Source organism: Oryx dammah, unplaced genomic scaffold (genome assembly GCF_014754425.2).
Source record: "Oryx dammah isolate SB20612 unplaced genomic scaffold, SCBI_Odam_1.1 HiC_scaffold_26, whole genome shotgun sequence".
In the NCBI taxonomy this organism is placed as follows: domain Eukaryota; kingdom Metazoa; phylum Chordata; class Mammalia; order Artiodactyla; family Bovidae; genus Oryx; species Oryx dammah.
The window spans coordinates 63,007,979-63,034,726 of record NW_024070210.1 but is presented as its reverse complement, the minus strand read 5'-3'; the positions used below and the strand labels follow the sequence as shown (position 1 = coordinate 63,034,726).

At 36.0% G+C, this 26,748-nt stretch overlaps 1 non-coding gene across 1 annotated transcript; it reads right to left on the bottom strand.

Annotated features, from left to right (window-relative positions):
- Positions 1-24,686: 24,686 nt before the first annotated feature.
- Positions 24,687-24,758, bottom strand: TRNAS-GGA. Its single transcript has one exon. It is a non-coding gene; the product is annotated as a tRNA-Ser (tRNA).
- Positions 24,759-26,748: the final 1,990 nt, after the last annotated feature.

Below are 26,748 nucleotides of genomic sequence, written 5' to 3'. Positions count from 1 at the left end.
CTCCTAAGAAGATACTTATAAAATGGTATGCACCTAACAGAAGCAGAATATATTAAGCAGAAGACTGGTATTATATTAAGAAGAGGTGGCAAGAATACACAGAAAAGCTGTACAAAAAGGTCTTAATGACCCAGATAACCAGGATGGTGTGGTCACTCACTTAGAGGTAGACATCTTGGAATGTGAAGTCAAGTGGACCTTAGGAAGCATTACTACAAACAAAGGTAGTGGAGGTGACAGAATTCCAGCTGAGCTATTTCAAATGCTAGGCTTCAACAATACATGAACTGAGAACTTTCAGGTGTACAAGCTGGATTTAGAAAAGACAGAGAAACTTGAGGTCAAGCTGCTAACATCCACTGGATCATAGAGAAAGCAAAGGAATTCCAGAAAAATACCTACTTCTGCTTCATTGACTAGATTAAAGCCTTTCACTGTGTGGATCACAACAAACTGTGGAAAATTCTTAAAGATGGGAATACCAGAGTACCTTACCTGCTTTCTGAGAAATCTGTATGCAAGTCAAGAAGAAACTGTTAGAACTGGACATGGAAGAATAGACTGGTTCCAAATTGGGAAAGGAATACATCAAGGTTGTATATTGCCACCTTGTTTATTATTTAACTTATATGCAAAGAACATTGTGTGAAATGCCAGGCTGGATGATGCACAAGGTGGAATCAAGATTGCTGGGAGAAATATCAACAACCTCAGACATGAAGAGGAACTAAATAGCGTTTGATGAAGGTGAAAGAAGAGAATGAAAAAGCTGGCATAAAACTCAACATTCAAGAAACCAAGATCATTACAATTGGTCCCATCACTTTATGGCAAATAGATGGGGAAAAATTGGAAGCAGTGTCAGAGTTTATTTTCTTGGCTCCAAAATCACTGTGGATATTTAATTTAAAAATTTTAATAAGTATGAAAGAAGCTCAATGACCTACCCAGAGACCACAGATAGATATCTAAAGAAAATCAGAAAATCAGGAAAGTGATGAAATAACAATAGAGCAAATAACCAGCAAGCAATATAGAAATAAATCCACAAAATGGCAATAGTAAGCTCTTTCTCAGCAGTAATTATCTTAAATGTATATGGATTAAATTCTTTAAAATCAAAACACAGAGTAGACTAAGTAGATAAAAAGCCTAGATATAACTATATACTGTCTACAAGAGATTCACTTTATATATAAGGACACATGCAGAATAAAATTGAAAGGATGGAAAAGGATATTCCATACAAATAGTAACCAAAAGAAAGCAGGAGTGACAATATTTATATGATACAATGCAGACTTTCAGTCAAAAACTATAAAGAGACAAAGGATATTATATAATGATAAAAGGATCAATTCAACAGGAAGATATAACAATTATAGATATATGTGAACCTAACATGGGTTCTCAAATAAATGGTGAAAACACTGACAAAATTGAAATAGAAAGTAACACAATGCAGTAGATTTCAATTCCTCACTTTAATAATGGATGGAACAATCAGTTATAAGTTCAGTTAGGTAACACGACGCTTGAACAACAGTGTAGATTAATTGGACCTAATAACCTCAGATATGCAGATGACACCACCCTTATGGCAGAAAGTGAAAAGGAATTAGAAAGCCTCTTGATGAAAGTGAAAGACGAGAGAGAAAGAGTTGGCTTAAAGCTCAAGATTCAGAAAACTAACATCATGGCATCTGGTCCCATCACTTCATGGGAAATAGATGGGGAAACAGTGTCAGACTTATTTGGGGGGGGGCTCCAAAATCACTGCAGATGGTGAGTGCAACCATGAAATTAAAAGATGCTTACTCCTTGGAAGGAACGTTATGACCAACCTAGATAGCATATTTAAAAGCAGAGACATTACTTTGCCAACAAAGGTACATCTAGTCAAGGCTATGGTTTTTCCAGTAGTCATGTATGGATGTGAAAGTTGGACTGTGAAGAAAGCCGAGTGCCGAAGAATTGATGCTTTTGAACTGTGGTATTGGAGAAGACTCTTGAGAGTCCCTTGACTGCAAGGAGATCCAATCAGTCCATCCTAAAGGAGATCAGTCCTGGGTGTTCATTGGAAGGAATGATGCTAAAGCTGAAACTCCAGTACTTTGGCCACCTCATGCGAAGAGTTGACTCATTGGAAAAGACTTTGATGCGGGGAGGGATTGGGGGCAGGAGAAGTAGGGGACAACAGAGGATGAGATGGCTGGATGGCATCACCAACTCGATGGACATGAGTTTGGGTGAATTCTGGAAGTTGGTGATGGACAGGGAGGCCTGTCATGCTGCAATTCACGGGATCGCAAAGAGTTGGACACGACTGAGTGACTGAACTGAACTGAAATGAACAGTTACACAATATTCCAATTCAATAAGGAAGAATACACTTTTTTTCTTAAGTGCACATAAAACTTCTTTCATGATAGATCACATGTTAGGTAACAAAACAAGTCTTAAGAAATTTAGGAAAATTAAAATCATACCAAGTTCTTTTCTGACCACAACAGCGTGAAGCTAGAAAACAACACCAGAAGAAAAATTCACAAATATGTGAAAATTTTAAAAACACAATTAAACAACCAATGGATCACAGAAGAAATCACAAGGGAACTTAGAAACTATCTTGAGATAAGTGAAAATGAAAATAACAACAAAATTTATGAGTTTCATATGTGAGTAAAAGCAGTACTTAGAGGGAAGTTTCTATCAGCAAATACCTACACTATAAAAAGAAAAAAGGTCTCAATTATACAAGCTAATTTTAAACCTAATACAGTCAGAAAAAGAATAAACTAAGCTCAGCAGAAGGAATAAAATAATACTAGAAAAGCAAAACAAACAAAAAAATCAACAAAATAGTTTTTTTAAAAATTGACAAGCCTTTAGAAAGCTGACTGAAAAAACAGAAGATTCCAATAACAATATCAGAAATGCAAGAGGAGCTATTTCAATTGATACCACAGGGGAAAAAAGATATACCAACAGATTTGATGTTAGAAAAAATTAATAAATTCCTAGAAACATACAACCTACAAAGATTTAATCAAGAAGAAATAAAACCTTGAGCAGACCTGTCTCTACACTAGTAAGGAGAGTAAATCAATAATCAAAAATTTCCTAGGAAAGATATTTCCAGGACGTGGTGCCTTCATTGGATAATTTAATGAAACTTTTAAAGACATACACCAATCATTCTCAACGTCTCCCAAAAATTTGAAGATGGAGCACCTTAGAATTCATTTTATTAGGCCAACATTTCCCTGTTACCAAAATCAGATGAAGATAGTCTAAGAAAAAAAAACAAACAAACAACTGTTATATCCTTGATAAATATAGGTGTAAAAATTCTCAGTAAAATGCTAGACTGAATTCTACAGCACATTAAAATAATTATACACAATCATCAGGTGAGATTTGTTTTTGGAATGTGAGGATGGTTCAACATATTAAAAAATATATTAATATACTACATTAACAGTTCAATTCAGTTCAGTCACTCAGTTGTGTCTGACTCTCAAAAAATTAGTTGTGTTTTTATATATACAGATAACCATTATTTAAACTGTGTTGTTTATGTTTAAATATCAATTCTTTCCAAAGTTCCATTAGATATCGATTTTATCATAGAGGTCTAATAGATATTATGTAAAGTCATTCAAGCATTTAAAGTATCCAAATAATTGACACAGCTGACATATTAGAGAACATGACACTTTATAAACCCAGTAAAAAACATGCTGGAGCACTGGGCTATCTGGAGATTAAGAGAGGTTAAGTGACAGCAGAAGTGCTGATGCGTGGAGGTTTTCAAAGTGCTTCACTTGATATCTATGGGTAGTATTAGAGATGTTTTTGAGAAATACTTTTGGTAGTTTTAATGACTTATATGAAGATTTGCATTAAAAAAGTAAACATGAATTGAATTCCTTCAATATTTCATTCCTCTTCTACATCTACTGTGTTAGGAAATGACAACATTAGAGCATGCATCAACTGAACACAATAAGCAAACCACTCTATGGAAAAATTTAAGACTAACAATATTAAAATAATCAGGAGCGTGGGGCTTTAGTTTTTAAATGATATATTCTTTGTTTTGTCTATTTTCTCTGATCAAAATTAATTTGACATTTGTATTAATCTGACATTCCTCCAAATAATTTCAATACTTAATTCAGATAGCAACTTTCATTATTTTTCTGAAGTGAAGCATCTCATGTGGCCATTTTCAAGGTTGGCATATCTACTGCAGTTAAGCAGCATTCCATAAAAATCTCCTGAAAATGAATCACACCTCTCTTATAGTCTGCTCAGATATGCAAGCTGACCCAAGTCTAATGGGTAAGCTAGATTGGTTTCCATTAATCTTGGGAACTGACCATCATTTAATTTCTGATTATTGTTCCACTCTAAATAGGTCAAAGTCAGAACCCTCTTATTCATTAGTGCTATTATCCAAGTAAAAGCAGCTTTACAGTACTGAGGAAGAGGTGAGTAATCAGGTTTTAGAAAAGGAGAGCCTCTGGGGTTGTTCAAGCTCTAGGCAGTTATTTGGAGTTCTGCTGCTGTTCTAAACATGGGCAAGTCAAGGCAGTGAATACTGAACTCTGTTAATTCTCTCTAATCTTTCCTATAATGGCTTCAATGCTTCATTAGAACTATGACATTAAAAGTCAATATATTTTTTAGTATATTTAATTTTTTTAACATGGCATGTGAGATAGTTCATTTTACTTGTCAACTTGGCTAGGCTATTGATCATACCCAGTTATTTAATCAGAAACTAACCTAGGTGTTACTGTAAAGGTACTTTGAAGTTGTGGTTAACATCTACAATTAGCTAACTTTAAGGAAATTAACGTCAGTAACATAAGTGGGCCTCATCCCATCAACTAAAAGACCTTAGAACAAAAACTTAAGTTTCCTGCAGAAGAAGAAATTTTCCCTCAAAACTGAAGCATCAGCAACTGTATAAGTTTCTAGTCTGCCAACCTTCCCTATGAATTTCAAACTTTCCAGTCCCCTGCCCTATTGTCTAAGCTAATTCCTTAAAATACCTATCTCTCTCTCTCATAGTGAGAAAACTGAGGATCAGAAACATTTAGAAGCTCACCTAATGTCATGCAATAATTAAGTGGGAAGAGAGAAACACAATATAAGCATTTTGATTCCAACGCCATTTTATTCCCACTTTACCAAACTTCTTCACCATGTAACTCTAACTTAGCTATTAATTTCATCATTGCCTTATATCTCTCTGTGATTACTGTAAATTTTAAGGGCAAAAATATTTTGGTGTGTGGGGAGAATATTGAGTAGGACTTCTAAGAGACATGCAGATCATATTCACTTTTAATACAGTAAGAGACTTATAAATTAAAAAAATAGATTCGGACCCTGTTAAGAATAATTTTGCAATAGAAGGAGCTACTCTGGAAAACATTAGGGTAGTTCAAAAAGTTTAAAAACAAAAATCCAGGTTTCTGAAATCTGCTTTTAGTATGACTGAACAAGCTCTTATTGGACTGATCCACCTAGAGATAAAAATGCTGGATTCTGGACAGAAAAAAAAAAGAGAAAAATTCAAAACAAAACACCCTTCTCCAATTACTAAAAAGTGGAAAAAATGCACTCAACATCTGTAGGAAAATAAGCACACGGTAAAGGGGAATGGGAAATGGAGAGAATCTAATTTCTATGGCTTTTAGACTAGAAGAAAGCTGCAGCTAACAATTCAGAGTCTAAGACTCCAAAAGAAGAATCAAAGAACAGAGTTTGGGGCAACAATATCTGTTGGAGAGTGAAACAATGATGAACAGGAACTTTGGGTGAACCCAAGCTTCTGGAAAGAGACAGCTTGGGCAGGGGGACTGAATATTGTGTATATAAACTGTGCTCAAATTTTTGGCTGATTCACAGGAAAAAATTCTCTTGGCAATCTAACTAAAAATAAAAGAACTGTACTAAAATTTTAGCTGCTACACAAAAAGCATAATTTATAGTTTGTAAATAATCAAGTTGCTTCTTGAAATAAAAATAAATAACAATACTTCTCAGGGAAATATAGCATAATCTGGGTGTGCACAACATAATTTTCACAATGTAACAGACACAATCCAAAATGACTTGCAATAAAGTAACCAGGAATATGTAACTTAAAGAATATCAACATAGAAAGCCCCAATATGAATTATTTTAATTATTTAGACAAGTGTTTTAAAGTAGCTCTGTTAACTCTGCATAATTATTCTAAAGGAAAATATCCTCATAATGAATGAAGACAAAGAAAATTTCCAAAAAGATGCCAATAATGAAAATTTCACTGAATGGCTCACCACAAAAATGGAGACAACAGAGGAAGTCAGTAAACTTGAAGATAGATCATTAGAAATTACCTAAAGACAGAGAGAAAAAAAAGATAAAATTAAAAACTCAAAAGAGATTTATCATATGTTTAACTGGAATCCCAGAAGAGGGGAAATACAGTGAGGTAGAAAAAACATCTAAAAAAAGTAATATTTCAAAATTCTCCAAATTTGTGAAAGTCACAAATTAACAGTTTTAAGGAGTAAACAAATCCCAAGAAGAATAACTAAAAATAAAACTGGGCCTAGACCCACTGTAATAAAATGGCTAAAATCCAAATGATGAGAAAACTGAAAATGCAACCAGAAGCTACAATATATGACATACAAAAAAAAAATTAAATTAACAATTGCTTCTTATCAGAAACCATGAAGGCAAGAAACTGTGAAGGAAATATCATAAAAGGTGAATTGGGGAGAAACAACACAACACAAAAACAATCAATCCAACCAAAATTCTCTATCTTAAATTAATAAAATGTCTTTTATAAATGAAAGATATTTCAGGTTAAAACAAAAAATAAGAAAACTTGTATTCAGTATTCTTACACTACAAAATTATGAAAGGAAGTTATTTCAGGCTAAAGGGAAATGATACTAGTGAAAACTCAGATATTCTGGAAGTAATGAATCACTCTAGAAATGGTGAACATATAAACATAAGTAAGTATAAAAGAGGCTTCCCTGTTTGGTAAGCCAGAAAAGAGGCTCAGTTGAAAAAGAATCTGCCTGCAATGCAGGAGACCCAGGTTTATTCCTAGGCCTGGAAGATCCACTGGAGAAGAAATAAGCTACCCACTCCAGTATTCTTCTGCCTACCCACTCTTGTTCCTCTGCCTTTTCTAAATCCAGCTAGTATATCTGGAAGTGTTTGGTTCAAGTACTGCTGACACTTAGTTTGAAGGATTTTGAATATAACCCTACTAGCATGGGGCTTCCCTGGTGGCTCAGCTGGTTAAGAATCCACCTGTAATGTGGGAGACCTGGTTTGGGAAGATCCCCTGGAGAAGAGAATGGCTACTCACTCCAGTATTCTGGCTTAGAGAATTACATGGACGGTACAGTCCATGGGGTCACAGTCAGACACAACTGAGCAACTTTCACACACATACACACAAGTATAAAAGACTGCTTTTTTCTTATTTTTTCTTAATACATATACATTAGAGATATTAAAACATGGCCTTGTAGGGTTTATGCAATATGTAGAATTAATATATATGAAAACTACAGCATGACATGAATTTGAGCAAACTCTGGGAGATAGTTGAGGACAGAGGAGCCTTGGGTTCTGCAGTCCATGGTGTTGCAAAGAATCAGACACAACTTAGCAACTGAACAACAACAAATAACATGAAGTGTGAAACAGGGGTTAGCATATTAGGGCCTATTTTTATAAATATTTTTATTGGAATGCAGCTATGCCCATTCTTTGATATGCTATCTATGGCCACCTTTGTGCACCAATAACAAACAAACTGGCAAAAAATAAACCTGTTACATTTACCTGCTTCTAGTATAAAAGATGGAAGGAGGCCAACGACCTATTTCATTGCTATGTTGCTATACTTTACAAGAAGTGGCATGACAATAAGTCTAAATAGACTGAAATAATAAGGTTGCATACTGTAATCACAAGAGCAAATTTTAAAATAATATGCAGTACTGCTGAAACTCTAATACATAAATTCCCATTTGGAATTCTACATTAATATTTAATTCATCTTAAAGAATGCAGAAGAACGGAAGAGAGGAACACAAAAAAGAGAGGTCAAAGAGAGAACAAATAATACAGTGTTAGATAAAACTCCACCATACTAGTAATTATGACAGTAACAAAATAAAACTTCAACTAAAAGAGATTATCAAAATGAACTAAAAAAAAGACCAAACCTTATGCTATCTCCAAAACACACACTTCAAATACAAGCATGCTAAGAGCTTGAAAGCAGTTAAATGGAAAACAACATACCTTTGATTCTCATTATTCATAGATTCAATATTTGTGATTTTGCCTACTTGCTAAATTTATGTGTAACCCCCAAATCAATACTTGCAGGACTTTAATAACTATTTGCAGATACACACAGAACACAGCAAAACTTCATCTCTAACAGGCACACTGCCAGTAGAAGTCAAAGCAACATTCTTCCTTCTTATTTTTAGGCCTCCTACTATAAATATATCAAGCAAAGTACATCATGCCAAATGCCAGGCTGGGTGAAGCATAAGCTGGACTCAAGATTGCTGGGAGAAATATCACTAACCTCAGATATGCAGATGACACCACCCTTATGGCAGAAAGCAAAGAGGAAACTAAAGAGACTCTGGATGAAAGTGAAAGAGGAAAGTGAAAAAGATGGCTTAAAACTCAGCATTAAAAAAAAACGAAGATCATGGCATCCAGTCCCATCACTTCATGGCAAACAGATGGGGAAACAATGGAAACAGTGACAGACTTTATTTTGGGGGGGGCTCCAAAATCACTGCAGATGGTCACTGCAGCCATGAAATTAAAAGATGTTTGTTCCTTGGAAGAAAAGCTATGACAAACCTAGACAACATATTAAAAAGCAGAGACATCACTTTGCCAACAAAGGTCCATCTAGTCAAAGCTATGGTTTTTCCAGGGTTCTAAGCACATCATGTATTGATGTGAGAGTTGGACCATCAAGAATGCTGAGTACTGAAGAATTGATGCTTTTGAACTGTGGTGTTGGAGAAGACTCTTGAGAGTCCTTTGGACTGCAAGGGGATCAAACCAGTACAGCTTAAAGGAAATCAGTCCTGAATATTCATTGGATGGACTGATGCTGACGGTGAAACTCCAATACTTTGGACACCTGATGAAAAGAACTGGCTCATTGGAAAAGACCTGATGCTGGGAAAGATATTAAAGGCAGGAGGAGAAGGGGATGACAGAGGATGAGATGGTTGGATGGCATCACTGACTAAATGGAGATGAGTTTGAGCAAGCTCTAGGAGTTGATGATAGACAAGGAAAGCCTGGTGTGCTGCAGTCCATGGCGTTGCAAAGATTCAGACACGACTGAGTGACTGAACTGAACTGAACTATAAATAAGTGGGCTTCCCAGGTGGCTCAGTGATAAAGAATCCACCTGCCAATGCAGAAGACACAAGTTAAGTCCTTGGGTTTGGAAGATTTCCTGGAGGAGGAAATGGCAACCCACTCCAATATTTGTGCCTGGGAAATACCTTAGACAGAGGAACCTGCAGGAGTTCTGTATGCACAACAAATTAGACACGACTTAGTGACTAAACAACAAAATAAGAAGAATCTTATTTCCTGTCTATTTAGCGTCATGATTTTTATATTTATGTGCTTTTTAATGGTGACCTAGCTATGTACAATGGGCTTCCCTGGTGGCTCAGACGGTAAAGAATCCACCTGCAATGTGGGAGACCTGGGTTCGATCCCTTGGCCAGGAAGATCCCCTAGAGAAGGAAATGGCAACTCACTCCAGTATTTTCTCTGAGAAACCCCATGGACAAAGGAGCCTGGCAGGCTACAGACCATGAGGTTGCAAAGAGTCAGATATGACTGAGCACAGCACAGCAGCTATGTACAATGACCTCCAAACATAGTGATTAAGTGTTGTCCAGGGTTATAGGCACAAGGAGTCTGTTATATGCATTGTGGAGAAAATACTTTTGTTACATCAGCTTCCTTCAAGCATGAATTATAGCAGGGGTCCCCGACCTCTGGGATCTAATCCTGATGATCTGAGGTATAGCTGATGTAATAATAAGAGAAATAAAATTCACAATAAATGTAATGTGCTTGAATCATCCCCAAACCATCCTCCCCTCCCTGGTCTGTAGGAAAATTGTCTTCCACAAAATTGGTGCCTTGTGCCAAAAAGTTTGGGGACCACTAAATTACAATGCTGTTGGCCTAAGTAAAACAAGTAGGAAGCAATAAAAGCTGACATAAAGGCAACAAAATAAAAAGGAAAAGGAAAATAGATAGAATAAGAAGTCATTATAAATATCTGTATTGATAAGAAAACTTTTAGATCACTAATGAAAAAAGTGCTAGTTGCTCAGTCATGTCTGACTCTTTGTGACCCATGGACTGAAGCCCACCAGGCTATTCTGTCCATGGAATTCTCCAGGCAAGAATACTGGAGTGGGTTGCCATTCCCTTCTCCAGGGGATTTTCCCAAGCCAGTGACTAAACTTGGGTCTCCTGCATTGCAGGCAGCTTCTTTACCATCTGAGCTGCCAGGGAAGCCTCATTTAATGAACAAAAGTGGTTCATTAATTACCACTGGGCAAATTAAGTCAAGATATAACAACTGGTCTCACTGAATGTGGGGATGCATGGAAAGAGAGAGGTGACAATATGGAGAACAGAAGGAGGGCACAATGGAGAAATGAAATAAAAGATATTCTTAATGAAGAAACCACAAAAAATCAAGCCAAATAATTATTTTTTTTTAATGTGTTTCCAGTCTGGAATAATGTCAGGTTAAAGAATTTTATCATATTTAGAAAATTACCAAAAGATCTATAATTATAAAACTGGGTAAAATGTTCCAAAAGATAATTTTTTTAAAGAAAAAAGTCTACCAATATCTAGGAGATTGAAATTAAGTTGATTTCAAATGTTCAACAGGCAGCTGGATATTATAAATGCCAAAAGAAACTTTGATAAAATTTTATACAAAAATATTTGTGACTCAAGATTTTTCTACCCTGCCACCTTCTGTTTCTGTCAAAGGCCTTCAAATTGTCACAGGTTAGAGCACTCATATACCAACTTCTGTAGCCTGCCAGGCTCCTCTGTCCATGGGATTCTCCAGGCAAGAATACTGGAGTAGGCTGCCATTTCCTTCTCCAGGGGAACTTCCCGACCCAGCAACTGAACCCATGTCTCCCACAATGCAGGCAGATGCTTTACCAACTGAGCTATGTGGGAAGCCCATACCAACTTCTACTTATCTGAAAAATTGTTAAAGCACTTCAAAGTATATTAAAACCAGGTCTACCCCTTACATTTGAATAGCCTACTATGAGAAGGAAAAAAATTTATGTTTGATATGTGTATGCTAAATGTCTAAATATTTGGAAGCATAAAGCAACAAACAGATAAATAAGACATTTTCTGTTACTCTGTTTTATTAAATATACCTTCATAAAGACAAAGTTTAAATGTGTGTATGTTTCTTATGTAAATAAAGATTGGCAAGATATCAAATATAACAGAACTTAATCCTTATTATGCATTTCTGGAGGTCCAGAAATATTGGTCCACAACAATATTTAGAGAAGTAATGAATAAATACATGAATAATTCATGCTATTATCTATTCTATTAAATTATTTTCATTACCTTTAATTTTAACAAAACCCATGTTTTATAGGTATAATTTTTAATATTTGTAGCCTATTAATAGCAATAAGATAAAGAATTAAAGTATAAATGTAATTTATTTAAAGTATATGAAGTTTGAGTATTTTCATTAAAGTAAAATATTTAACATTTCAAAATTTAAATTATTCTCTATGTTGTAAAATGCTTTCTCTTTAGAGCATTCAAAATGATCTATTAAAGCAAAGAGTTAAATATAATTTTAATTAACCAATTATAAATTTTAAATAAACATTTTTAATTGAAAAAATTCATTTTTAACATTAAAAAATTTGAAGTCTGCATGATCACCAAATTAAATAATGTCTCAAGCTAATATATTCAATATTACAAAATATTGTTCATTTTCCAGGCGCAACTGTTGTGACTGCACAGTAATTCATGAGTAACTCTATACAATGAATAGGAAAAAGGACAGCAAGTAAATGAATGATCATAACTACTGGGGAGTAGTTCTTTTGTTTTGAGGCACAATTGATTTATAATATTGTATACATATCAGGTGTCCATCATAGTGAGTCACAATTTTTAAAGATTATATTATATTAAAGTTATTATAAAATATTGGCTATATTCATTCTGCTCTACAATATATCCTTGTGTTTGCACCTCTTAATCCTCTACTTTTATCTTGTCCCTCCTCCCTTCTACCTCCCCACTGGTAATAATTAATTTTTTTTCTATATCTGTGAGTCTGTTTCTTTGTTATATTCACTAGTTTTGTTCTTTAGATTCCATGTGTAAGTGAACATATAACATCAGTATTTGTGTTTCACTGACGATTTATCTTATTAAGCATAATCTCCAAACCTATCCATGCTGTTGCAAATGGCAGTTTCATTCTGTTTTATAGCTGATAATTATTACTTTGTATATACATATACCACATCTCTACTCATTCATCTGTTGATGGACACAGATTGCTTCTATATCTTCAGTTCAGTTCAGTTCAGTTCATTTCAGTCACTCAGTCGTGTCCGACTCTTTGAGACCCCACAAATTGCAGCAGCCAGGCCTCCTTGTCCATCACCAACTCCCAGAGTTCACTCAGACTCACGTCCATTGAGTCAGTGATGCCATCCAGCCGTCTCATCCTCTGTCGTCCCCTTCTCCTCCTGCCCTCAATCCCTCCCAGCATCAAAGTCTTTTCCAATGAGTCAAGTCTTCGCATGAGGTGGCCAAAGTACTGGAGCTTCAGCTTTAGCATCAGTCCTTCCAAAGAAATCCCAGGGATGATCTCCTTCAGAATGGACTGGTTGGATCTCCTTGCAGTCCAAGGGACTCTCAAGAGTCTTCTCCAACACCACAGTTCAAAAGTATCAATTCTTCAGCTGCTACAAACATTGGGGTTATCTTTTCAAATTAGTGATTTCATTTTCTTTGAAAATATACCCAGGAGGGGAATTGCTAGATCATATGGTAGTTCTATTTTTAGTTTTTTTAATAAACTCTTTTCTGATTTTATTGATTTGTGCCCTCTCTTTCTCCTGATGAGTTTGTCTAAAAGTTTGTTTTATCTTTTCAAAAAACCATCTCTTGGTTTTGCTGATCTTTTTAAAATATATATTTTTAAGTCTCTATTTCATTTATTCCTGCTCTGATCTTTATGATTTCTTTCCTTTTACTAAATTTGGGTTTTGTTTCTTTTCTCTTCCTAGTTCCTTTAGTTGTAAGAAAAGGTTCTTTGAGATTTTTCTTGTTTCCTAAATTTCTGTCACTAGAAATTCCCCTCTTAAAACTGCTTTCAGTGTTTTCTGTCAGGATATGGTGCTTTATGCAGGAATCAATTGTACTAGCTCTCTGAAATAGAAGGTTTTAAAATTAGTTAATTTGGCTTTCTCTTCTTAAATACTCCCTTTGATTAAAACTCTTTTCATCCTGAAATATCTCCAGCATGGGTTGCTGTTTTGCTACTCGGTAGAAGGTTGCTCACCCTAAACTCATCTGCATTTGGACTAGTTGCCTTTGGCCCAAGGACAGAGGACAAGACATGAGGAGATTCATTTAGCACCTGTATGATGCTAATCATGAAAGACAGTGATGAGATTTAGAGTTGTGTTGTTTTGGTACTGAGCACTGGAGCAATGGCAGAGCTACCTTGTATTATTACTAAAAAATAAAGTTTTGTGTTTGTGATATTTGGGATTACCTGGGCATGCAGCATGGGTAGGTCCTCCAGTGAAGGGAATTACTTTTCTGCTAGTCTAAGTTTTATAAGACATTACATATGAAAAAGCAGCCTTATTGTTGGGGAATATGCCAGAAACTTGACACTTGGCATCTGGATTTGGAAGATGAGACACTTAAGGAGTCCACTGGAAAGGTAGCTACCCAAAACCTGGGGGTTGAAGAGTCATGAGATATTTATACTTTTCTGTCCATGGAAAGAAGCCTCAGGCCCATCTGAAGTTGATTTTATATACAGTTCCCCTAAATAAGAACTTGCAGCTTAGGCATTGAGAGTTCCTGGTTTCATTTTTGGGTAATTCTACTAGTTGGACAAGTCCCTTTCCCAGTAGTAGTGAGGTATTTCCCATTCTCACCATTTTGTTTCGAGGACAAGCAAGGAGAGATAAGAAAGCCTTCCTCAGTGATCAGTGCAAAGAAATGGAGGAAAATAATCGAATGGGAAAGACTGGAGATCTCTACAAGAAAATTAGAGATACCAAGGGAACATTTCATGCAAAGATGGGCTTGATAAAGGACAGAAATGGTATGGACCTAACAGACGGTATTAAGAAGAGGTGTCAAGAATACACAGAAAAACTGTACAAAAAAGATCTTCATGACCCAGATAATCATGTTGGTGCAATCATTCACCTATAGCCAGACATCCTGGAATGGGAAGTCAAGTGGGCCTTAGGTAGCATCATTATGACAAAGCTAGTGGAGGTGATGGAATTCCAGTTGAGCTATTTCAGATCCTAAAAGACGATGCAGTGAAAGTGCTGCACTCAATATCCAGCAAATTTGGAAAACTCAGCAGTGGCCACAGGACTGGAAAAGGTCAGTTTTCATTCCAATCTCAAAGAAAAACAATGCCAAAGAATGCTCAAACTACCACACAATTTCACTCATCTCACATGCTAGTAAAGTAATGCTCAAAATTCTCCAAGCCAGGCTTCAGCAATACGTGAACCATGAAATTCCAGATGTTCAAGCTGGTTTTAGAAAAGCCAGAGGAACCAGAGATCAAATTGCCAACATCTGCTGGATCATCAAAAAAACCAACAGAATTCCAGAAAAATATCTATTTCTGCTTTATTGACTATGCCAAAGCCTTTGACTGTGTGGGTCACAATAAACGGTGGAAAATTCTGAAAGAGATGGGAATACCAGACCACCTGACCTGCCTCTTGAAAGTGAAAGTGAAAGTGAAGTCACTCAGTCGTGTCCGATTCTTTGCGACTCCTCCGTCCATGGGATTCTCCAGGCAAGAGTACTAGAGTGGGTTGCTTAGAAACCTGTATGCAGGTCAGGAAGCAACAGTTAGAACTGGACATGAAACAACAGACTGGTTACAAATCAGGAAAGGAGTATATCAAGGCTGCATATTGTCACCTTGCTTATTTAACTTATATGCAGAGTACATCATAAGAAATGCTGGGCTGAATGAAGCACAAGCTAGAATCAAGATTGCCGGGAGAAATATCAATAACCTCAGATATGCAGATGATACCACCGTTATGGCAGAAAGTGAAGAAGAACTAAAGAGCCTTTTGATGAAAGTGAAAGAGGAGAGTGAAAAAGTTGGCTTAAAGTTCAACATTCAGAAAAGAAAGATCATGGCACTTGGTCCCATCACTTCATGGCAAGTAGATGGAGAAACAGTGGAAACAGTGGCAGACTTTATTTTGGTGGGGGGGGGGTGTTCCCAAATCACTGCAGATGGTGACTGCAGCCATGAAATAAAAAGACACTTACTCCTTGGAAGAAAATTTATGACCAACCTAGACAACATATTAAAAAGCAGAGACATTACTTTGCCAACAAAGGTCCATCTAGTCAAACCTATGGTTTTTCCAGTGGTCATGTATGGATGTGAGAGTTGGATTATAAAGAAAGCTGAGTGCTGAAGAGTTGATGCTTTTGAAATGTGATGTTGGAGAAGACTCTTGAGAGTCCCTTGAACTGCAGGAGATCCAATCAGTCCATCTTAAAGGAGATTAGTCCTGAGTGTTCATTGGAAGGACTGATGTTGAAGCTGAAAACTGATGCAAAGAGCTGTCTCATTTGAAAAGACCCTGATGCTGGGAAAGATTGAAGGCGGGAGGAGAAGGGTACAACAGAGGATGAGATGATCGGATGGCATCACCAACTCAATGGACATGAGTTTGAGTAAATTGTGGGAGTTGGTGATGGATAGGGAGGCCTGGCGTGCTGCAGTCCATGTGGTCTCAAAGAGTCTGACACGACTGAGCGACTGAACTGAACTGAGAACAAGCTATATCTTTAAACAAACATAATGTTTTTGAGGGGATTCTTTGCTGTTAAGACTAGAAAACATTTTTTGTCTATTTCTACAAAACTGTTCTAAATCAGAGCAATGATTTTGTGCCTGCTTTGTTGTTTTAATTGGCAAAATCTAAAATATTGTGTAAGGACAGAAAACTTTCCTCTTAATATCATCTTCCTTGTGTGACAAACTTTCCTCTTAACATCATCTTCCTTGTGTGACAAACTTTCCTCTTAATATCATCTTCCTTGTGTGACAAACTTTCCTCTTAATATCATCAGCTCTCTTCCTTGTGCTTCCTTATGTGTGGTTAAACATACTTTTAAAAAATCAGTGAGTGATCTTAATTATTAAACAGCAGTCATAGGAGAAACAAAGCAGTAAAGACATATATTACATTAATCTTGTTTGTAAGGGAAAATGAGATCTGAGTGATACAAAAATAGCATACATAACACTTAATTTTTCTAAAAGAAATATATATATAAACAAAAGACATATAGCATAATTTTGACAGCAATGTTTTCCAGAGAGGGGAATCATAAATTTTATTTATCCCCATCTCTGTATTTAAGCATGTGTTATTTTTAAAATTGAGATATTTGTGCATATAAACATACAAACAGAAGTTTTTTTATATTTAGGCCCTTATAATCTAGCAAGGGACATATAACATGTACACAGGTATCTATCCATGGCAATCGAAGGAAAATGAAAGAGTCAAAGTATTATAGATGAAATATTAATACCATGGGTGATCAACATGAGATGATAATATATTAGGTTTTTTCCTTGGCTTTTAGATTTTGCATGGAAAATATTTTCTTTTCTCCAAACAAAACACATGGCTTTCTGTTTTTCAATTAGATATCTTAGCAGTAACTTTTAGTTATGATAATCTCTGATTACCCTTACTAATTGTCTCATACAATTAACTTGAATAAGGGTTGAGTTTAAACAAAAATCAGATATCTATAAATAATTTCAATTGATGACTGCATAGAAACTCATTGAGTTAATTGCAAAATACCAAATAATAATTTATGATATGATGGTTTCCATTCATTTATCAACATATTTTCTATGTCTTGGTATAATTTCCCTTTTTCTAAGAACACAAACACCTATTTAGTTTCTCAGTGTACATCTTTCAATATGATATAATAGTTACTATCAAATGTGTTTTTTCAAATTACTTTATCTGTATTTTGAGACATGAATTCCATAGTTAAATAAGTATGGCAAACCCTTTATAATTTATCTACATTTGTAAGTCCAGAAATTATTTAAATTTATATTTGAAAAAATTCAGATCAGTGAAATATGGGAAATAGTTTAGCTATGAAAATTTTTATATCATTCAAATTCTCAAACTGCTTTATTGTGTTGTAAGTTTTTATTTTAAAAAATCAGGATTTCCATTAGTGGGAAGAATTGCTAACATCTGAGATAAAAGAAATCTTTATTTGAGTTATACATAATAGGGAGAAAAATCTTTGAAAATGGCCTGTGGATGGCAGTGTTTTGGTATTCCAGAAGATAACTATCCCAAGTTGTTTTCCTTCTGTGATTCATGTTTATATCTTGTCTCTGAATCATATATAAAAACAACCAGCTGGGTGTATGTTGTCAGCTAGTAAGCATTTTTTAATGAACCAGACCTCACTTTTGTTTGAACATGCATCAGTGTTTATGGTTTTATTTCAGAACATTGCCAGAATAAGGAGCATTTTGGCCAAGAGAAAATTAAATCAGCCAGTGATGGGACCTTATGAACAAGAACAGGCATCTCTAACGGTTCACTAGCTTATTTTATCTGTTGCTCTATTTTTCCTCTGTGCAGTGTGTTGTGAAGTGTATGATTTATTCATAGAAGACACTGTCACTGTCGAAGGATTGTACTTTCAAACCACTGAAAAATCTTGACAAAACCCATTAAAGAAAGGGAATAATAATCAAGCTATCAAGTATTTACAGACCATGCTTTATTTATTCCCTTGAATAAATCCTACTTATCATTAAATTTGAGCTACATGAAAATGCCAGTGTGCAACCATTTTGAAACTACAAAAATTGGCAACTTTATATAATTCAAAGTAATTTATCAGATTTCAGTCTGTCCAATGCTGATGGTTCTTAGAGTTTCATTTCAGTATGAGAAACCAGTAATAACACAAGTATTATCTGAGTAACAGTCACAGATTAATGTTAGCCATAAGATAAATGCATTGGTTATAAAAGTGAAACTATGTTTTATTTAAGGAATCATAATAGGATATCGGTCATGAAGGAAGCATGTCTTTTATACTACTGGGTACAGCTGTCTACACCTGTCTAGTGTTAATTTCGACTTACAGAGTTTCAATTCTGGAAAATATGTAAAACTAGTTTATTAGATGTTTGCTCTGCCGTGTGGCTCACAGTCTTGGGTTTTATGGTGATGATTAGTTTCCAGGTGGTCTTTGGCCAATCATTCTAATGCAGAGTCTTTCCTGGTGGCACATGCATCTCTCAGCCAAGATGGATGCTAGCGAGAGGGATTCCGGGAAGTGGACAGACACATGGTGTCTCCTTTAGACCTTTCCCGAACTCTTCTGGTTGGTGGTGGCTTATTAGTTCCGTATTCCTTATCAGGATCTTCTGTCATAAAACAACTCATGCAAATGGTTACTATGGTGCCTGGCCAGGATGGGCGGTTTCAATCAGTGTGCTTCCCCTAACAGTACTTTAGTTTGACTACAAGAAAAAAAAAAAAGGTAACTCTAACACTTTATTCTTTTCCATCCAGATCTGGAATGGTCTTTGGAACAGTTACAGATCAGCCTGGTTACCTTCAGAAGCTAAAGATTTGGAAGGATGCAGCAGAAGGTATTTATGGGAAGTGGAAGGATGCTAGGCAATGCTTTACCTCTTTTATATTAATAATACATCCTGACCTATGGACACCGTTATTCCCATAACCTTTTAGAAATTTAAGAAAAAACAAAACAAAACAAAACACCTTTAGACTTCCCTGGCAATCAAGAATCCGCCTTGCAATGTAAGGGACACCAGTTCAATTCCTGGTCTGGGAAGATCCCACATGTTGCGAGACAACTAAGCACATGTGCCACAACTGCTGAGCCCAAGCTCTAGAGCCCACAAGCCTCAACAACTACAGCTTTTGTGCCTAGAGCCCACACTGAGCAACAAGAGAAGCCAGCACAAAGAGAAGCCTGTACAAAATGGAGTACTGCCCTGCCCTCACTGCAACTAAAGAAAGTCTATGTGCAGCCATGAAGATGTAGCACAGCCAAAAACAATAAAATAAGTACATAAATTTTAAAAAATGTATTAAAAAAAGACAAGTGGTGCATATCAGACTGACACAAGTAGCTTACAAACCAAGGGACATCAAAACTAACTGTGATTACTGCAACTTCTTGCCTTATGTATCCCCTCCATTGTTAGTCTCCCTGATCACAGTAAGTAGTAAACTCTTAAACACCTTTGTCCTATTGACAGCTTGTATTGATGATGTTTATGGAGCAAACATTTGACAAGATTCAATGCCAAAGGTATGTCTGACAATCATGATTTAGCAAATTCAGAAGCAACATGGTTTGGGCCTAGATTTAAAGATAGAATAAGACCCTTGCCTTGATTTCTAAAGTCTGCATTTTTAATTCAGTGGGATGATGGGATTCCCTCCAGGATAAATTTTGTGAAAGTACAAAGCAAAGTGTGAAACTAGATGGAACAACTTTTTGTTGTTGTTGATGTTGTTACTGGCACACTGATTTACTGATTAAAGGGGAATTGCTGTTTGGGCAGCTGGATTGGCAACTCAGTCTGTGGTTTGCTTATAAGCCTGTGAACACTGAGAAATTTCTGCTCCTACTAGTTAAGGATTTTATCTTTTCTTAATCATTAAAGATGTGTTTGCATTAGCATATGGAGTGAAATACAAAGGCTCCATTTTAAATAAATGAAACAATTTGTCACTGCATGTGACAAGACTTCCTCCTTGTGATAATGAATACTTGTATAGGAGAGGAAATGCAAAGAACTGGGAATTGAAGTACAAAGAAGGAAGCTGAATCTCACCATACTGAAGACAGAGCTTTTGCTTTTAAGTGTAAATTTACCATTTATTATGTTCCCCCAGTGAAATAAACGTATTGTTCATTGTGTATTAACTATGACCTTGAAAATCACAAAGGAATGTACACAATAGAGAAAAAATGAATTAGTCTTAACAACAAAAGATTTTCTTTAAGTTATCTAAAGTAAAGTGAATCTTTAAGGCTTTGTAAAAATGAACTTTGACTCCTTTTCTAATTATTAAGTAGAAATTCCCATAACTAATTATTTGCCTTACAAAGTTAAGTTTCCAATCCCTATCGCACTTGAAATAAAGTTTATTAAATGACAGGATTGTTCTGCTGAATTATTTCTTAAACTTATGGAAAGGAAAAGTTTACAATTATTTCCATACATAAAATGGGACTAATCATACTCTGAAGAAATCTAGCAAAACCAAAAACAGTAGAACAATTGCTGTATTTTATATTGTACAGCATCTTATAAGCCAACACTATGTAAAACTTTGAAATGTTAAATTATTGTTTATAAAATAACTATAAATAGGATTTGGAAAAGGAAAAAATTTATCATGAGAATTACCTGTTAGAGTCTGATTATGAGAATAAGACCTTACATAATTATGTGTCAGGCGAGTGTATCTCCTTGGTTCTGTCTCAACACAACAAAGATTTGGAGTGACGGACATTAAAGCCCTTGGCACGTCACAGCTCTCAGGTCTTGGATGGACCGTGTTATCGCATTTCGACAGATCAGTGTTACAGCTCTGTGTTACAGCTCTATTTTATTTAGAAAATAGCAGGAAAATCCATCCTCGAGACGTGAGGGCATGCTGACCCAAAGACGCGAAGATTAGAGAGTGAAGGTAGTGCATGAGAGCGTGTGTGTATGTGGAGGGGGCAGACAGAGAAAGACAAAGAGCGTGCAGGTGTGGGAGAAAGAGAGCTGGCCCTTTGGCTCCTCTTTTTATATATTTTTTCCTCCCCCCAGGCCTGACCTATGTAAATTGGGCTAGCCAGGAGTGCTGTTGTTCTACCTGAGGTCCCCATTCTGGTCCTCAGACCTTCCTTTGACCTTCGTTTGTTCTATTTTCATGGGCTTTTCCCTTCCTTGTCTTTTAGCCACCGCCATTTTGGACTCCTGTTTCCTATTCTAACTACCTAACATATGGAAAAGACTAGAGAAGGAAAGGTATGAAAGGGAGATTTGGGAGATCAGGGGAAAGTCACTGATCAGTACTACTACATAATTGACATGGGCACAAAATCAGGAATTTCAGAGGCTCCTGGGAAACCAGTCACATCCAGCTACAAAATAAAATGGGGATGTAAAAGAAGTTAAGGAAAAAGGATAGGGCAAATTGTTCAAATTGCATAACTATTCCTTTTAAAGGTCTCCAGACAAACATCTGATGGTGGGCTTTAATTGCTGTTGATCAGCATGGCTCACCATGATAAGAATAAAACAAGATGAAACCTGCTTTTTTCTGTCTCTCACAGCATCTAATCCAATGATCTTCAAAGAGGAAAAGCAGCTGCTTCATTTCTGCCTCCCAATTCTCAAGTAATTCCTTATCTACCAACTTTAATCTAGAACATATAGGGCATGGACTTCTGAAAAACATAATTTTAGCTTGAAAGTCAGTCACTCAGTCATATCCAACTCTTTGTAACCCCATGGACTGTAGATTTCCAGGCTTCTCTGTCCATGGAATTTTCTAGCCAACAATACTGAAGTGGGTAGCCACTCCAAATTCTTGGAATGGGATCTTTCCAACCCAGGGATGGAACCTGCACTGCAGACAGATTCTTTACCATCTAAGCTACCTTAACTTTTAATAAATTGACAGGAGTACAAACTGCCACAAAGTTAAATATAAATTATAAATACTTTTAAGTATTTATAGTGATAATTAAATGCATTAAAAATTTATCTTGTACTGACCACATTTCTGCTTTTGTGTTTATAAGAAAGTATAAATTTACATGATAGAAATATGTGTGATGTTAGTAAATTTGGACTGAATTTAATAGTATCTGAAAACAATCTATTACAGAAAAGTGTAAAGACAGTTACAATGAGGACTACAAGAATAAGCACATTTATTATCTGTCACATTACAGAATTAATAGAAAATAGTTTCTTTGATATACTCCAAATTAGCAAAATTATTACAGAAATTACTCTAAAAACTATCTTAGGCAAACTGATCCACAGGGTTATTCTGCATGGCAATTGAATTAGAGTAGAATGAAGACAACATTTGTCCAATTCACATCTTCCTATATATGGATAGATCCTCCTATACATGTATTCACTAGAACCTCAGAATCAGGATAACTTTTGAATGATTTTCTTATGACGTGAGGATTGATGAGGGAAAAATTAAGCAGAGAGAAATAATAAGAGGAGGTAAGATTTTTTTTAAAAATCTTTTTCATTTTTAATTTTCCTCAATTAAAGATTTTAATTGTACAATACAATAAGTATTCATAACTCTACTCAGAATGACAAATTGTTTAAAAGGGACATATTTGTTTTATCTATGGATAGATGGATAGAGGGATGAATGGGTATTTAGATAACACACAGATAATAGATAAACAGACAAATAGATGGTATAGTGAGTTTAAAACAATGACAGAAGTTTTCAGCTTCTCATGTCAAGAGATGAGGTTGGCTTCCAAACCCATGAATCTAGGATGGTCTTATGTCTTGCTTTGACCAATAGAATTCCATATAAGTGCTATCATGTGTGTTATGAATCTAGGCTTTGATATTTCCTCTCTTCAATGTGAAAATTTTTCTATCATTTGAACCTGATATAGCCAAACTTCTGAGAGGCCAAATAGAGAAAAATCAAGGTGCTCTAGTCAACAGCGTGACAATCACCTGTTCCCAGAGGAAGTGATAGGTGTCAGTATTATGAGATAACCCAGGGAGAATGAGCAAAATTATCCATCTGAGCTTTGATCCAATTGCCAATCAGAAATTTGGACATTAATAACTGATTGTTATATTAAGCCAATGAGCTGAGTTTTGGGTGGTTTGTTTACAGAAGACAAATGGATACTTTATTTTAAGCCATTTGTTAGTCAGTAAGTGAAAGTGAAGTCAGTTGTGTCTGACTCTTTGCGACCCCATGGACTGTAGCGTACCAGACTCCTCCCTCCATGGGATTTTCCAGGCAAGAGTACTGGAGTGGGTAGCAGACCTAATAATAAATATTTCACCCTCACAATTTAGCATACTAACTCCCAAGAAGAAAAAAATCTATATAATCCCAGTGTGATCACAGTCAAGAAATTTAACTTTGAACAATATTACCTAACATACATTTTAAAGGTTTCCTATTCCAATAATGTCCATATTACCTTCATTTTTTATTCCAGTATAATCAAGGATCAAAGAAAGGAAAAATCCTAAGGAAGCTTCTAGAAAACTACTAGAGCTCAGTAGTGAATTTGATAAAGTTGCAGGATACAGAAATAATGCACAGAAATCTCTTGCATTCCTATGCACTAACAACAAAAGATCAGAAAGAGAAATTATGGAAACAAACCCAATTATCATTGCAACAAAAAGGATAAAATACCTAGGAATAAATCTACCCAAGGAGGCAAAAGATCTGTGCTGAGAAAAGCCATAGGATACTGATGACAGAATACAAACATGACACAAACAGATGGAGACATACCACGTTCTTGGATTAGAAGAATCAATATTGTGAAAATGACTGTACTACCCAAAGCAATTTACAGATTCAATGCAATTCCTATCAAATTACCAATGGCATTTTTTACAGAATTAGAACAAAAAATTTTACTACTTGTATGGAAACACAAAAAACCCTGAATAGCCAAAGCAATCTTAAAAAAAAAAAAAACAGAGCTGGAGAAATCAGGCTCCCTGATTTCACATTATACTTCAAAGCTACAGTAATCAAGACACTATGTTACTGGTATGAAAACAGAACTACAGATCAATTGAACAGGATAAAAAGCCAAGGAAGAAACCCACGCAACTGTGATCACCTAATTTACGACAAAGGAGGCAAACATATACAGCGCAGAAAAGACAGTCTCTTTAATAAGCGGTGCTTGGAAAGCTGAACAGTATATGTAAAAGAATGAAATTAGAGGGACTTCCTCGGTTGGTGGTCCAGCTGTTAAGATTCCATACTTCCAATGTACATGGCACGAGTTCAGTTCCTGGTAAGGGAACTAAAATCCCACATGGGGCATAAAGTGAAAGTGAAGTCACTCAGTCGAGGTCTGACTCCTTGTGACCCCATGGACTGTAGCCTACCAGGCTCCTCCCTCCATGGGATTCTCCAGGCAAGAGTACTGGAGTGGGTTGCCATTTCCTTCTCCAGGGTATCTTCCCAACCCAGGGATCGAACCCGGGACTCCTGCATTCCAGGCAGACGCTTTAACCTCTGAGCCACCAGGGAAGCCAGCCAAAAATAAAAACAGAATTAAATTAGAACACTCACTAACACCATATACAAAAATAAACTCAAAATGGATTAAAGACCTAAATGTAAGAGTGGATACTATAAAACTCCTAGAGGAAAAATTACAAGAAGATCTTTTTGACTCACTTTTTAAAGTAATGAAAATAAAAACAAAAATAAACAAATGGGACTTATTTGAACTTAAAAGAGTTTGCATAGCAAAGAAAACCATAAATGAGATGAAGAGACAACCCTCAGAATGGGAAAACATATTTGCAAATCAAGCAGCTGACAAGGGAGTAATCTCCAAAATATAAAAACAGCCATGAAGCTCATAAAGAATCTGCCTGCAATGCAGGAGCCACAGGAGGCATGGGTTCAATCCCTGAGTCAGAAAGGTACCCTGGAGGAGGAAATGGCTACTCACTCCAGTATTCTTGCCTGGAGAATCCCCATGGACAGAGGAGCTTGGTGGGTGACAGTCTATGGAGTCACAGAGAGTTGGACACAACTGAAGCGACTTAGCATGGCATGGTACATGAAGTTCAGTGTCAAAAAATGCGTGGAAGCCCTAAATAGACATTTCTTCAAAGAAGACATTCAGATCACCAAGAAGTGCATGAAAAGATGCTCAAGATATCACTAATTATTAGGGAAATGCAAATCAAAGCTACAATCAGGTATCACCTCACACCAGTCAGAATGGCCATCATCAAAATATCTGCAAACAATAAATGCTGGAGAGGATGTGGAAAAAAATGGAATCCTCTTGTACTGTTGCTGGGAATGTATGGAAAATAGTATGGAGGCTTTTTAAAAAACTAAAATAGAATTACAATGGCTGTGGCTTAGTCGATAAATCATGTCCGACTCTTGCAACCACCTGGACTGTAGCCTGTCAGGTTCCTCTGTCCATAGGATTCTCCAGGCAAGAATACTAGCGTGGGTTGCCATTTCCTTCTCCACTATGATATGACCCAGTAATCCCACTAAAGAGCAGATACCCTGAGAAAATCCTAATGCAAACAAGACACATGAACCCCAGTGTTCATTGCAGCACTATGCACACTAGCCAAGACATGGAAACGACTTAAATGGCCATTGACAGATGAATAAAAAATATGTCATACATATATACAATGGAATATTGCTGAGCCATAAAAAGGAACAAAAGTAGGTCATTTGTAAAGGAGTGGATGGACCCAGAGTCTGTCATACAAAGTGAAGTAAGTCAGAAAGAGAAAAATAATCCTATGTTAACACAGGTATATGGAATCTAGAAAATAGTACAGATGACCCGATTTGCAGGGCAGCAATAGAGACACAGACATAGAAAATGGATGTGTGGACACAGGTGGGGGGTGGTGGTGGGATGGATTGAGAGATTGGGTTTGAGGTATGTGCACCGCATATGTAAAACAAATTGCTAGTGAGAACACGCAGTATAGTACAGGGAGCTTGGTTTAGTGCTCTGTGGTAACCTAGATGGGTGGGATGGGGGTGGGGGGTGGGAGGGAGGTTCAAGATGGAGAGGATGTGTGTATAGCTCATCCACTTCATCGCACAGAAGAAATGAACACGACATTATAAAGAAATTATCTTCCAATTAAAAATAAGTTTTTAAAAAGGCATAAACTTCCAGTTATATGATAGGTACTAAGAATGTACAGCAGTATAAATATTATTAGTGCTGCTGTCAGTTATATATGAAAATCATTAAGAGAATAAATCCTAAGTGTTCTTAACACAAGGAAAAAAACCTTCATTTAAAAAGTAAAATATTTTATTATCTTATCTTGAACTCTACACAGAATAGTTCAACAAAAAAAGGAAGTTAATATATGATCCAGCAATCCCACTCCTGGGCATATATCCAGACAAAACTATAATCCAAAAAAATACATATACCCTATGTTCATAGCAGCAATACTCATAGTGGTCAAGATATGGAAACAACCTAAATGTCCATCAACAGATGAATGGATAA